At 37.0% G+C, this 16,357-nt stretch overlaps 1 long non-coding RNA gene across 2 annotated transcripts; it reads left to right on the top strand.

The window, feature by feature from the left end:
- Nucleotides 1–2,574: 2,574 nt before the first annotated feature.
- On the top strand, nt 2,575–9,340 carry LOC140243689 (uncharacterized). Of its 2 annotated transcripts, XR_011902242.1 has the most exons (3): nt 2,575–2,918; nt 6,418–6,515; nt 6,955–9,340. It is a non-coding gene; the product is annotated as an uncharacterized lncRNA (long non-coding RNA). The 2 variants fall into 2 exon arrangements; XR_011902241.1 differs by lacking the exon at nt 2,575–2,918 and having other exon boundaries at nt 5,425–6,515.
- Nucleotides 9,341–16,357: the final 7,017 nt, after the last annotated feature.

The raw sequence follows: 16,357 nt of genomic DNA, 5'->3' as shown, positions 1-16,357 counted from the left end.
TCAAATTTACGTCTTGCCAGGGACCGGACGCGAGGCAGAAACAATCACTGACAAACACTTATAACGTTCATCTTTGCTAAATTTTGCAAACAGCTCCAAAAAAGTACCTTCGAGTGAAATGCTGGCAACTGAACTCCAAACAGTAACTGGTGCCATGACAGCTGGTAACGGATGCTGCAAAAGTAGCCATCTTGTGAAGGGCTGCACACTAACCCATTTTTTCTGCCGGTCCGACCTGTCTCTGTCGGACCGGTAAATGCCCCGTTTTACCATTTTTTACAGGTCCGAACAGAAAATTTACCGGTCAACAACGACAACATAAAAAACATTAAATGACTTGCAAACTTATTTTCTTGTTTTTTATGGATGTACCCCCCCCCCATGTATATTTTACAGACTAATTTTTTTTAAACTTGCATTATTTATTGCACAAGAAATTTAAAAATAAAGACAGGAAAAAATTAGAATGTTTGTTTGTGAATTAGTGTAAAATGATAATGAACAAAATCAGATTGTATCAAATGCGTTTGTGACTTTTTCTAAACATCAGCGCACCAACTTGCTGCGTAACTGCTCTTGGTGGTCAGTTGGATTGCGATGATTTAATGAATTATTTTAGCTGTGATATTTTCTAATGCACGCGATACAAGGGGTTCTTTATTTTTCTCCCGATAATCTCTTCGCATTTGTGCATGCGTTCTTGAAAGGTACACGACATGCAGGGCCAAATTCGCAATCCTTTTTGCGCCCATTTCTACCTCAAATATTAGCGGGATTGTGACGATTTCATAAATTACTTCGGCTGTAATATTTTACGATGCACGCGCCAAAAGGGGTTGAAAATGCGTCATTTATTTTTTCCCGATAAACTCTTCGAATTTCGTAAGTGCGTTCTTAAAAGATGTACTACAAGGCCGAATTCATGATACTTTTTTGCGCCTATTTCTACCTCAATAATGTCAGCGGGATTGTGACGATTACTTCGGATGTAATCTTTTGTGATGCACGCACCAGCTAGAATGGTTAAAAATGCGTTCTTTATTTTTCTCCCGATAATCTCTTCGCATTCCGTAAATGCGTTCTTAAAAGATATACGACACGGCCAAAAATCATGATTCTTTTTGCGCCCATTTCCACCTCAAATATTAGCGGGATTGTGACGATTTCATAAATTACTTCGGCTGTAATATTTTACGATGCACGCGCCAAAAGGGGTTGAAAATGCGTCCTTTAATTTTTTCCCGATAAACTCTTCGAATTTCGTAAGTGCGTTCTTAAAAGATGTACCACACGGCCGAATTCATGATACTTTTTTGCGCCTATTTCTACCTCAATAATGTCAGCGGGATTGTGACGATTTCATAAATTACTTCGGATGTAATCTTTTGTGATGCACGCACCATAGCTAGAATGGTTAAAAATGCGTTCTTTATTTTTTCTCCCCATAATCTCTTCGCATTCCGTAAATGCGTTCTTAAAAGATATACGACACGGCCAAAAATCATGATTCTTTTTGCGCCTATTGTTTCCTCAAACTTCAACGGGATTGCGATGATTTTATGAATTATTATTCGGCTGTAATCTTTATGATGCACGGGCCAAAAGGGGTTGAAAATGTGTCCTGTATTTTTCTCCCTATAATCTCTTCGCATTTCGTACTTGGCGTATACGACACGGCCGAATTTACGATCCTTTTAGCGCCTATTTCTACAGCAAATATCAGCGGGATTGCGATATTTCGTTAATTATTTCGGCTGTAATCTTTTGTGATACATGCACCAGAAGGGTTGAAAATGCGTTCTTTATTTTTCTCCCGATAATCTCTTCGCATTTGTGCATGCGTTTTCAAAACTATACACTGCATGCAGGGCCGAATTCGAGATTCTTTTTGCGCCTATTATTGTTTACTCAAATATCAACGGGATTGCGAAATTTTCATGAATTACTACTCGGCTGTAATCTATGCAAGCGCCACAAGGGGATGAAAACGTGCATGTCCTTTATTTTTCTCCCGCTAATCTCTTCCCATTTTGTACATGCGTTCTTAAAAGGTATACGACACGGCCGAATTCACGTTCCTTTTTGAGCCTATTTCTACCTCAAATATCAGCGGGTTTGTGGCGATTTCATTTATTACTTCGGATGTAATCTTTTGTAATGCACGCACTAGAAGGGTAAAAATGTGTTTTTTATTTTTCTCCCGATAATCTCGTCCCATTTTGTGCATGCGTTTTAAAACCAACACGGCATGCAGGACTGAATTCAAGATCCTTTTTGCGCCTATTATTTCCTCAAATTTCAACGGGATTACGTTGATTTCATGAATTTTTATTCGGCTGTAATCTTTTATGATGCACGTACCATATGTGTCCTTTATTTTTTTTTTCTCCTCTATAATCTCTTCACATTTCGTACATGAGCTTTTGAAAGGTGTACGACGCGGCCGGCCAAATTCATGATCCTTTTTGGGACGATTTCTACCTCAAATATCGTCGGCGTTTTCACGAACTGACGCTATTTCGATTTTGGTCAAAATTTTCAAAATCGAGATATTGGTACCAAATGAAAGTGCTTTCAAAACTCTACCGAATCCCAAAATTTTAGATCACAAAATTAATTATTCTTAATTTTATCAAAGAAAGAAAAAAACGACGGTACTCGAAATATCGAGAAATTGAGAAAAAGGAGTTTCACGAACCGACGCACGAAAGATACGCCGGTTCGTAAAACCCGAATTGCTACGGTGAAGAGCAATGCGGGTTTCACGAACTGTCGCAGTTGCGTTACTTTGAGCTTTGTTCAACTTACTGGCCTAGAATTAGGTTTTGGCCCTAATCCAGATCTCAGAGTGAGAACCAAACCTTCTGAAAGATGAATGACGGCCTAAGCCAGCCCACTGTCCACGAGTGAAGTGAATGGTAAGCTATAATCCTATTAAAATCATGCTCAAAATAACAGTTTCAGTTGGACTACCATAACCATTAATTGCGGTAGTGTGTAGTCCCATGTATTCAATCGCGTGATGCTTATGAAGCCTAGTCTGTAAACGCCATACAATTTCAAATTAGATCCCAAATCATATTATTTATTGTTTCTTTTCAACTTATGTCGTTACTTCTGAGACTACTGAGTACTGTAGTCGTAACGTCTGTGTGCAAGACATGCAGATTGCAAGATTTCAAAGTCTCGAAGACACTATTTAAAGCCTTGACTTTTGAGTTGAAAATGAAATCATGAGATTGACAAAGTAGGCGTAGGCTACTAAACAAAAAAAAAAAAAGTCTAACAGTAAAACTCAAAGGAAGAGTAAAGAATAAAGTTAGACATGTTAGACTTTTACTTTCAAGTCTAACTATTAAGTCTAAGTTAAGACTTTACTTGTAATACCGGTACCAGTTACTAAAACTAAGATCAGCTGAAGTCTAAGACCAAGTCAAATTAACACAGTTCAGAGCCATACCGGTACACGGTAGTCTAGCTCTAGATCTACATCTAGACTAGTGGTAATAGTAGGTAGAGTCCACCCATTTTTTCCCCCAATCTTTACTGGTCCATTCCTGAAAAAGTTACTGGTCAGTGTCCAACAGTGATTTTTCCTGGTCAGGGACCGTCGGACCAGTGCCAGTGTGCAGCGTTGGTGTAGATGTCATCTATGACAGTATGTGGTCTAGTGATACTACCTAAACACTACGAGTACTCTACAGGTTAGGTGGCTTTCCTGTACAGTGCAGTGTTAAAGTATACTTGTGAATTCAGCCCTAGTACCGTACTGTGTGTAGTGTATGTCTAACGTTAGTTCGAGTGGAGTACCTAAGCACAGCGGTGGGGCTTTTTTCCCCTAAAACTTGTGAATGTGGCCCAACCAAATGGCGTTTATATATTTACGCTTGATTGATAGTGATACAGTGGCGCTGTCGATTTCCACAGCAGCCATACATAATCTTTTGTCCTTTCTTCTTTCCTTATTTCCCTTTGTTCTTTCACACTTTTTATTCTTGGAATCGAAGGACTTCTACGAAATGTCCCTCGACTGATTTAACCAGGACTCTTGACTTCTGGTAAACCTAACCTAACCAGTCAGTCCGCAGCACCCGATAATTCGCTCGTATTTATTCAAGTCGTATGCAAGCCCGCTCGAGGCTTGCATACGTAATGAGCTGCGTAAGGGGATTTTGTCCTTGGGCTTTCGGTAACAAAAATACACCTTATATTTACAAATTTGGTATCAAATTCAAGGAAAATATGTAAGCTATCGTCACATGTTACTCAAATTATTGTAAATGAAAAATATCATAGCGTAATTTGAGCTTGAAAAATGATGAAAAAAGTAATTCGTGCAGTACATGTTCAAGACGTCAAAAGAATGCCAAATTCACCTTGCGTCTCAATGAAAATGCATTATTTGGTAGTCCATCTCTTAATCTTTGTATCCATGTGAATATCTTTACAATTTGTTGCTTAATCCGGTCAGGAACCAGTAAAATATACATCGATGTCAGGGCTGGTCAGCTTGAAACCGTGCAATCTCAAGAGTAAGCTCCCTCATTGGACAGCGCTTGCATTCAGCGCTTGCATTCCGTCACGCTGCTACGGTTTCATGCCACATGCGTGCATAGCGCATGCTTGCATAGGCACGCGTGTAGATTTCTGTGCTTCGGACAGAAGCTAGAAGCTAGAAGCAGTGGTACAGCGCGCGCTGAAAGCAAGCACTGTCCAATGAGAGAGCTCTTTCGCGCCACTGTACACTTTGTATGGAGCATACTTCTGGCTTAGGAGTGAATTTTACAGACATTTCAAAACGGAAAAACTAGTATAAATCATGCTTGCGTCTCCTTGACTCCAATATATGACGAGCATCTAAGTTTCCTCTCTACGAAAAAGCCAAAATCAGAAACAACAGTTTCTTAATCCGGTCAGGAACCAAAAACGAACTTTAGACGACAAAATCTTCCGTGAAAAGCAGGTAAAATTTACGCAAATTCAACTGATTATATCGTCATGATAAGAACCGATATTATACGCAAATTTAGTATCAAAATAAAGATCAAAGTCTGGAGAACAATTTACCGTGACTTATAACCATGATGAATGTATGTACAAGTCGCTACACTGTGAAAACTATAGCCCTGTCAAACTCTCGCAAAATCTCGCACGACGAGACACTTTTCGAACGCAAAGATCGTCAACGAGAGTGCTGAATAAATCTTGCCGGATCGGCTCATTAGCATACTTGCTGCGGTCTGACTGTAACCGAGTAACCGTTAACATTTGTTAGGCCTAACATAACAGTAACACTGACTTAGCCCTGTATTGACTTTGTCTTTGGCCGACTTACTGAGATGGCGAGTCTAACTCTTTAACGTTAGTCTAAACGTAGTCGTTCGATCTGTCAGTGTCAGTGTCACCGGCTTTTGTATATGGTGCCATCTCTAACGTACGTTAACAAGTTGATGTTAGTTATCTATGTCAACTTACTGAGTCAGTAATAGTGGTACTGTCATCCTGTTGGATATCGCCGCAATATCATCCGTGACGTGTTAATTTCGTGTCACAAAGACAAAAGTTGCCAAGATCTAATAGTATTAGATGTCTAGATCTAGATGTAGTCTAGATCTATAATATAAATTTTGTGAACCACTGGTAACTTAAAAGTGAAAGGTCTAGACTTCACTTAGTCTATAATTAGACCAGACATTCATGAGGCAAAGGCCTATTTAGTAGATCTATTCTTATTCTATTTTAACGTCAATTCCTACTAACTCGCCACGTGTTATTTCTAAGGCCAAGGACTTCCAGGTTAGTGATTTTTTTTTTTCATAAATACCAAACAGCAGACGTGTTTCATTTGCATTCTTGTGCAGACTTCATGAAAATATGTGCAGTATCAAAGAAATATGATGCACATGACAATGCCAGTGTTTTATAGGTGAATGGTTAATACCTTTAAAAGCTGAATGATAATGTAGAGTCTAGGTCTAATTAAGATGTTACAGTCTCTGATAAGAAACAGGTTTGATTGTCATAGACTGTTTCCCAAATGCAGGTACATGTAGTAATATTCAGCTATTTCAATGCAATGCCTTGTTTACAAATACATGTAGATTTATATTCATGTGAATGATGATTCAATTTCTACATGAGACATACCAAGTGCTAAACATAATATCTTGCATCAGTAAAATGTGTAAATGAAGAGACAATTTGAATATGCATCAAATACGAACAGCAGCATTTTTTGACATTCTTTGATCCTGCATAGGCCTACCATTTTGTTTTATGTTTAATATAAATAGAGCAAAATAATTTCAACTTCAGTTTTGTTGGCTGATTTTTTTTTCTTCTCAAAATTAAAGTTGTATCTTGTGCCATGATGTTTGATTTTAATCAAAAGTTCTTAATTTCTTTCTTTTCTTTCAGATGACTGGTGCCATGTAGTAGCGAAGAACTGGACTGTCTCAGAAAAGAAAAGGAAAAGTACAGGGTCGTGTATATCACCAACGGATGTGAATACAATGGTAATGTAGAGTCTAGGTCTTATTAAGATGTTAAAGTCTCTGATAATAAACAAGTTTGATTGTCGTAGACTCTTTCCCAGATGCAATTAGTAATATTCAGCTTTTTCAAAGCAATGCCTTGTTTACAAGGACATGCAGATTTATTCATGTGAATAATAATTTAAATTCTACATGAGACTTACTAAGTGCTAGACATAAGATCTTGCATCATTAAAATATGTAAAAGGCGAGACAATTTGAATATGCATCAAAAACAGCAGTATTTTTTTGACATTCTTTGATCCTGTATACCGTTTTGTTTTATGTTTAAATAAATAGAGCAAAATAATTTCAACTACAGTTTAGTTGGCTGATTTCTTTTTCTCAAAATGAAAGTTGTATCTTGTATCATGATGTTTGATTTTAATCGAAAGTTCTTAATTTCTGTCTTTTCTTTCAGATGACTGATGCCATGCAGTAGCGAAGAGCTGGACTGTTTCAGAGAAGAAGAAAAAAGTACAGCATCGTGCTGATCATCAAGGAATGTGAATACAATGGCTTAGGAAAGAAGACAATCTACAGATAGGATAGAAGGGAGAAATTGGGATGAAGGGCGACAACATAAGGACGGTATATCTACAGTGAAATGTGATTGTAAAGTGGAAACATGAAAGGAGATCCTAAGATTGAAGGTGAAAACAATGCATTCCATTCTGTGATGTCATAATTACAATTTTGCTACACTTTAATAACACTACAGAGAGACATTTATATCAAGGAAAGCTTCATGTGGATGTGGAACGTTAGATTTTTTTAAGTGTTCATTGGTATGTATTTCATGATAATAAATCTTGAAGGTTTTGTGTGGTAATCATAACCTTGTGATAAATCTTGATAGATTTCTAAGTGCACATTGGCAATATTTAGATGATGCTGTAATCAGATTAAGTTCTATTCTCCTTTATTCTTTTATTTATTATTTTGTTGTCTTCAACCCACTTTGAATGTGTCACGTATGATTCTTATAAACATGGGAACATGCACTCCATGTAAATGATAGGACTTTTCACAAATTGACATAATTATTCAACCATCACTAGACTGTTCTGTTATAAGATGTTCTTTATCTAACTAAAATTGTAAATTATGATACGTGTATGTTCCCATGCAAACTCACAACAAAATACAGAAATTTGAGTTCTTTTAATAATAATTCATTATGTCTCTAAATTCACGATTAAAGAAAGTGATTGCAATAAGGATGTCAAACATCGTATATTAAAATAATAGATTATTCATTTGTCTCCATCCGTAGTAACGCACGCAACTGCAGTGTGCAGTTTGTAGGCTGCTATGAAAAAAAAAATCACAGGCAGCCCAAGCAGGATTCGAACCCACGACCACTGGATTACTAGACCAGCGTCATAACCACTAGACCACCAGAGTGCCCTGGCGCTACCTTTACACATGAATAATTAAGTATAGAAGGGCTTGGGGGCGCTTCGAAGTTTACTGCTCTTATTAAATATTTACATGTCATTTGCAACTCAACTAAAGATGATTAAACACACTGAAATTCTTACTTTAAATGATATTCATAATCTGTGTTTTTTTTCTTTAATAGCTTGGGATGTACACTTTATACACTGTATCGGTCTACATTTCGCCTACAATATGGAATTCTTTACTTCGAGACGTTTGTTTTTAACAAACAAAAAATTAAGAGTCCTTGAAAGGTGCTGTAAAACAGTGGTGTTTGTTTGTTTGTTTGTTTTTTGGTGGGGGGGGGGGAGGGGAGTCAAATTAGCCTTGGCCCCTCTCCGCCGTCTTTTTTTTTTTTCCTTTAGCTGCATATTTTTTAGTCATCACATGAAAATTCGTCTGCATCCACCCCGTAGTTTTGCTGATGACCTTTCTTTTTAATTATTTTAGCCACACACAATTTTGGCTGAATTTCCCCAACCCTCTTGTGAATTTGCTAGTACATGTACTAAAACACATTCTCAGAATGTGTTTATAGTACTGGTGGATTAAGGATTCACAGGGAGGGGGGGGGGGGTCGGCCAAAATTTCTCTTTTCTCATAATACAAGCCTTCGGGGCGAAAGGCTGATATTATGGGCTTTCTACACACATTTTTAGATGCTAATTATTGGTTAACATGAGCATGATCATTTATGTTGTGATTAATTTGTTTCCTTATATATGTATGACTTCTATTAGAGACTTAATTGGCTTGGCACTCCTTACATCGACCTATTTTAGACACCCATTTCCCTCTCTCGTGCTTTTTCTCTACTGTCCTGTGAATAGTGTAACTACATGTACATGCAGTACCTCTTCTCTTTTGTATGATATACATCAAGTTTTTATCTGAGCATATGGGTGTTGCAGCACTCTCAAGCTTCATGCATATGCAGCAACATCTTTGAGTGGTCATATACATACATGTAGTTATGCTTGATATATTAATTTGAGGATGTTATTCTTTCTCTTGTATATGTTCCGTCCGCACTCTATAGATGTAAATGTACGATGTAAGATTTGGTGTGCATGTTCGAACTGTGTTCCTCTTTTTGTGAACACACAAGAACTGATATAATAATGAACTTGAATTACACATATTCTTGAATCTTGATTCCATCTCCATTTGCCATTGGATATGTATTGATTTATGGAGCTCTTCCACAATTGTTATCCTTCCCATTGTCATTACTCATCTCTGAATAATTCAAATTTGATATTCTATTGAGGACCTATGTTTCTTCGATTACATAATGTACCTCTTCAATATATTGCTGCAAAAGGCATAATAAAACATGACCATTATTATATATTTAAAATGAAGCTTGAAATTCTGATAGTGTTGATATTCATGTATTTTTAGGAGTTTATCAGTTTCGAAGAGTGCATGCAGGATGAGTTTATGTCTTTATATGATCAGGTGCAGCTATCATAGAATCTGTTGAGCAGGAAAGAGAAAGATGGAAAATGAGGAATTATGAGTGAATTCGCATGCGAGCCAAATGACAATAATGACACTGATAAAAATTGTGACAAAGTAAATGTCACAAATATGTGGAATAATAAGAAATAAAGAAATTAATATATTATTTCAGAGAAAGAAATAACAGAGTGCATGCATGAGTATGAAAGATGAGTAAATACAAGTAATTATTACTGACTGGCACGTCTTTTTCCCAAGATTTAGCGGTATCCTTCATCTTAGAACAAACATTCATAATTACAGTGTATTATGAAAGAAGTGAACCGAATTTGAATTAAAAATAATGTGAAAAAATGAAAAAGTAAGTTAATTAAGTAAAAAAAAAAAAACGGTAAAAAGTAAAAAAAATATGAAACACAGTATACCGAATACATGTATTACCATAGATGTCCAAATGCAAAAGTGTTAAATAATAATATATCCACAAAAAAAGGGGGGGGGGCAAAGAAATCTTTGGAACGATCAACCACAGCTATAATAACAATACATGCGTGTACTAAATGAAGATGAAAACAATGACAACACTCTTTTTAGAACAATTAAGAGAAACTGGCTTGTATTATCATCTTAATTATCACTAAATGTATTGTAATCATCACAACAATCATTACATGACAATTAATTTCAATTAATAAGGTTATTGTTGATAAGCAGGTATAGCCCTAATAGTATTTGTATGTAAACACATACGAAAATGAAATAGCGACGGTTCGTAGATACACGCGTATTGCACGTTACCTATTGTACAGGCCCTACAGCGCGGGTCTCACGAACCGGCGTAATACAACTTACGTCGGTTCGTGGGACCCGCGCTTAAGTACATAACCTATGGTGCGCGCAAGAAACGATGGATTTACGAACCGACGCAGTGAGTTTGAAGACAGAAATATCGTAATTTTTTTGAATTCACACTAAAATTACACTATGGATAAGAAGAATAACTTCCACTCTCATCACCCTGTCAAAATTTTCACACACAAGACAGGAAAAGTCATTGAAAACGTTGTCTAAAACTTGTGAGATCTTTAAACGCGATTTTCTCAGAACTGCATTTTCGCTCAAAAACGAAATAGCGTCGGTTCGTGGTAATGCCGACGATATGTAAGCGGGACTGCGATGATTTCATGATTTTTTTTTTCTCCCTAGAATTATCTCTTCACATTTTGTGCATGCGTTCTTAAAAAGTACACGGAAGGGCCGATTTCGTAATCCTTTTTGCGCCTATCTTCATTGTGAGATCATTCTGAACGAATGAAAATATTCATTAAAATATTTTGTGAAATGACTGTAAAATGAAACTGAACGCAATCAGATCCATTTACTGTATCGCTGAATATCGAATATGTTTTTACTTTTCTAAAAATCGACACAAGTAAATTAGTTCTAACATGTCAACTGCCACGCTGCTGCGAAGTCGGGATCGGATCGTGAGTAAAATGACCCCAAAGAGGTTCCATAGAACCTCTTTGAATGACCCAGAAATGCGTGCAATGCTTCTTGTCTGGCATAGCGCATGACCGATCGCAAGCAAACGAAAAGCAGTTACACTGTACATGCTTTGCATACATTGCATGGCATGGCAGTGCGTGAGCAGCGCCAATGCGCAAGCTAGCGCGAATAACTGGTCGCCAGTGTGCAGCCCTGTACTAAGTGCATAATACATGCATTGATTGGATTTCGTGCGCGTGCACGCATGTGAGCCAAAAAGGTAGCTACATTGTAGGATGCAATGCATGCTATAAAACGTAGCCTGTGGACCCGCGCGGCCCAAACACAATTACGACGGGTCGATGAGATGAATAAAACAAACAAACAAACAAACATTTTTAGACTTTTTTTTTATTCTTTCTCTAGCTTAAAATGGATAATTTTGGGTTTAAAACCATTCACAAATTTGTAGAAGATGAAATTTGTGGAAAAAAAAATAAACTTGAAAGAGCAAAAAAAAAAAAAATTTCCGTGATTTTCGGTCGGTCGCGAAGGGCAAACCAACCATTTTTTTTTTTTTTTTTTGGCCTAATGATCATTGCGAGATCTTGATTGAGCTCTCAAAGATCTCAGGAAGTATACAAATTGTATTTTAAATGGTCTTTTAGTGATCTCTTCATAGTCTTATTTGTCTGTAAGTGAACGGTTCGGCAGTCCTCGTGGTTCCACCGTATTAGATCTCTGGGTGGATTAGCCTACATTTTGGTCTTTTAGTGATCTTTAGGGGGTGTTTTCTGTCTTTTTTAATCAATCAATCAATCAATCAATCAATCAATCAATCAATCAATCAATCAATCAATCAATCAATCAATCAATCAATCAATGCTTTATTCGTTCAGCTACTGAAAAGATTGTTCTTCCTATCATCTCCACTTTTTTTTCGTGAACTGCCCCAAAACGTTTGATAGAACTAAACAAACACACGCAACGATAGTATGCAGTCATTCATTTTCTCCAATTTGTGGCTACTCATTGTTAATTTGATATCATATCATGTTCAAATTATGGTCTTTCACAGTGTCCACGGTTCATCACCCCTTAAAGACACAAGACCGATCTTAACAAACAATGGTATGATCTTCCTAGAAGTTTTCTGATCAAGCAGATATTTAAAAAAAAAAATCATTTTTAACAAAACAATATTATTAAAAGTTCGTGGACTTAATCAATTTCAATTCACACATACAGACCTACATATTTATGGCAGTATATTTATACGTCACATCGTGTAAACTAATGACGAGAACTGCAGGGTAATTGGTGTCGGAAGTTTTTTGGCGTTGAAGCCCCACGAACACAGAGCACAAAGTTGTGCTGTCAAGAAAGTCAGGCGAACTAATGGTTAAGCGCCATCATGCGGCCAATATGACATAGAATGATCAAAACAAGCGGGCCAACAGAAAAATCAACAACAGGCCAGACTAATGACCAGACAAACAGACAGACAGAATGATAATCATACAGATGGACAGACAAGCAGTCCGACAAAAGAAGCAGTAAACCGTAACAATGTGATGGAATTCGTTTTCAAGCAAAGAATGAACTTGCATATCTAGAAGGTGATCAGAAGGCCTGTCAGCAGTTACAATAGCTTTGGAAGCATTTTTTTTTTTCAATCATAATTTTACGTAGTAATACCCAGAGCCTTCTTCTGGTAATGTCATGTCAAGGGGTGCATTCTAATGAACCCTTTATTGATGTTGGCTGGAAGTATGCTACCAATTAAGTGCCATTTATATAGGATTACATGATAACTGGAACATCATAGATGATTATATCATATACGTAACTTAAAGGGTTTCTTTTTGCAAATGCTCTACTCGTTCAGCCACTGACTACCATTTCCACTTTTTTTTAAATGATTTGCACCCCCCCAAAAAAAGAAAAAAGTTTGATATAGGCACACATAATTATGTACCGAGCATGGCTTTTACGAAGGAGGGGAGTTTGAAATAATGACCATGGTGACTAAAGACGACGGTTTTGACTATCAATGAATGACAATATAATCCACAGGTATTATTGGCTTCGATATTTCTATGATGAGAGAAATGATAAATGATACTAACCAAGTGTAAGTTAACAGCAATCGCGGAATGTATGAAAGGGGGGGGGGGGAGTGGTGGTGCTGTAGGGATGTGTCATTTGAACCGGTCGCTATAGAGCCAATATGCAAGTGATTTTACAGATACATGTAATTATTATGATGATAATTGAAAAAATAAACATATGTTTCCAAGCACTTGGATATCTAGTCAGATTATTTCACCGTTTATTAAGAACCTTTTCAAATTGTATAATTATAGGGCATAAAACTCTCCAAGCATATCCAAATTTCCTGGCACAAATGCAAAATTATCCAGCCATTATATTGAGAAGTAAGTAAATGTTGTTATTGAACAATTAGTTCTGAACAAAGTGGGAGAACGATAGACAATAACAAGGCTTACTGAATCAACTGAGAACTTCACATGAGCAATTATAATCAACTGATGTCACTTGAAGTTCAAAGTTAATTATTGTCACCTAACACTCATGTGAAGACCTTTTAAGATAACATGCAGGTGCTCCACCGTGACTGCAGCCGTTGCCCTTATAGCATGGACAGTTAAAAAATGCAAAACTATAATGATGTTTTACTTGAATCTTGCTATCGTCAAGATGTGAGACCGAGGAGACAAAACCAACTGAACACACAATGTACATACACAGACAGGGACAGACAGATTGACAGACAGACAGACAAACACACACACACACACACACACACGCACACTCACACTCACATACTAACACGCATGCACAAACACAGACAAAGACTCGAACACAGACATGAACATAGGCACAGGACACTTTACGGCTTTCTCAAACAGATTCACTGAAGCCACAAAATTTATTTTTACAACGAATAACGCCACAGTTCTCCTCAATTATTTCATTTTCAATTTTTTTTTATTTATCAAGTTCACTCTGACCTACAATACGGTAGAGTGAACCCTCCCCCCCAAAAAAAAAAAAAAAAAAACAAACAAACAAACAAACAAACAAACAAAAAACACACAACCCCCCCCCCCAAAAAAAAAAAAAAAAAAAAAAAAAAAAAAAAAAACTACAACAAAATTTCGAGGGCAGTTATTACAAAAGGATTTTGCATAATAACTCACGGAGATCACGACTAGGGGAGATAGAGAGATAGACAGATTGAGAGTGATCATTGGCTTTCCTCGACAAGCCTCACTGTGAATCAATCAGATGGTGTCCCGGATATTAAGAACTACTGCAAACCAACTCACACTGACCAACACTGTACACCTCAATAACGCACTCATATATAACGCATGAGCACAAGTAAGTATACGCGTTACATCCTAACTCTGTTTCATAGGACTGAAACTGTAACTGACCATAAGGTGGTAGACGAGGAAAAACTTCCTATACTTCTCTCGAACTGTGTCTTTAGTCATCAGAGAGCTTTTTAAAAAAACAGCCAGTCCAATTAAGAAGGACAAGGAGAATGGCAACAAACAGTATCAGCCTATACATATAAGCCTACTATCACTATCAAAGGACAGAATTATCCCCTTACGTTAAAGGAGTTCCGATACCCTATTGAGGAATTGCGACAATTTTGGCATAACGGTTGCGGTTCTATATTAAAAGGGTTTTTCGCCAATGAAAGATGAATAAAAGGTTTTTGTCAGGAATACAACATGCTAGGAAAACATGAAGCTCCAAGGACAAGTAGATCCTTGAAGACTATTATAAAATGACATTCCAGCTCCACCTCTTCTGAAGCTTCCCGACGTATACACATGGATCTCCATCAGGCTACCATGCGTGGACCTATAGGGAAAGGTTAAAGGGATCGTATAGTTTTGGTTGAGACCTAATTTCAGGTTTCTAACAATTTTTGGTGAGATAATTAGAAACCTCTTAAAATATATGAAAGAGCATGTAATTTTAAGAGGAATTCAGCATTTATTTGATCGAAAATTGGTTTAGAAATGGCTGAGATATCAAAAAAAGAGTGATTCTAATAAAGTGTGGGACCCACACTTTATTATGATCCCTTTGTTTTACTTTGTTTTTTGGATGCGTCAGTCATTCCAAAACCAATTTTTATCATATAAACTTTGAATTCCTCTTAAAATGGTATGCTGTGTACTATGTCTCGCAAAAAGTTAAAAACCCAATTCTCATCTCCACCAATACTGTACCATCCCTTTAATAGCAATCATATCGGACCAGGAATATCGATATTTCGCAAAAGTCGGGGGGGGGGGGCGCTGCAATCTTTCGAAAGTCTGTGACCAGCTTATCGACAGTAGTGTGTTCAAGGTCAAGACGGGTCAGTCTATACTGATGAAAACAGTAAAATCGACACCTAACATTTCGGAGATTAATATTTCGAACTGTGATCAAACCTTTACTTCAATTCATTATTAAAATGATAATTCTTTATTGTCATTTCGGTATGCATAATACAATTATTTATGGTCAATATTTCAATGATATTATATAGAATTGAACTATGATATATTGTCTTGCTGTCGTAATGAAAATTTCTCTGAATTCAATTCTGTTGTTTCCATGGAGATAAGTAGACGATAGAACAACCATTGCCAGATAACACTGCATAACGATGAAGCTCATGGCCGCTGTCCAATTATGGTCATTACCACAATAATACCTATTGCGTGTTGTGACGTTTGGCGCGCCCGGTTCCTGTCAGCCCACACAGCTGGCCAATGCGGATCAGATTGTGGGGTATAACTTTAAACCGAGAGCATTGCGTGCTTATGAGAACCCAGCTGCTGTCCATTAAAAAGGAAAACACACAGACACACATTAAAACAAAAACGAATGAAAACACACAACTGTTGCAGCTGCCAACAACTTTCGATTGCTCAGTGTAAAATCATTCATAAAAGAACACTAGACAAGGAAGAAAAACACCAACATATAAACATAATATAAACAATGAATTTATCTTTTTATTGCAAACCTTAAGGTTTATCACCTGAACCCCATTGGTATTCACAAGTTCGAACACAACAAGGTTGATTCTTCTAATTATGCAGTATTGGACAATGAGCAAAAACATCGCACGCACACCGAGTCCATCTCTGCTATCGCCGTTCTATCGTGCCTTCTAGAAGCTGCAAGCAGAAATATGATGACTCTTGATGACTCTTTGTACCATTGGGCCTAAACAACGAATGTAAGCTCGCTTATCTTAAGCATCATTTACTAATATCATTAAGAGTACACACAACAAATAAAACAAGACAAACAAACCAAAACAAACCAAAACAAAACAAAAACAAGCACACAGAAGAGCAAGGAAATGAGGGAAACAGGATCCAAGT

The sequence above is a fragment of the Diadema setosum genome, chromosome 20, assembly GCF_964275005.1.
Source record: "Diadema setosum chromosome 20, eeDiaSeto1, whole genome shotgun sequence".
NCBI lineage: Eukaryota > Metazoa > Echinodermata > Echinoidea > Diadematoida > Diadematidae > Diadema > Diadema setosum.
This window is presented reverse-complemented; position numbering and strand designations above follow the sequence as displayed.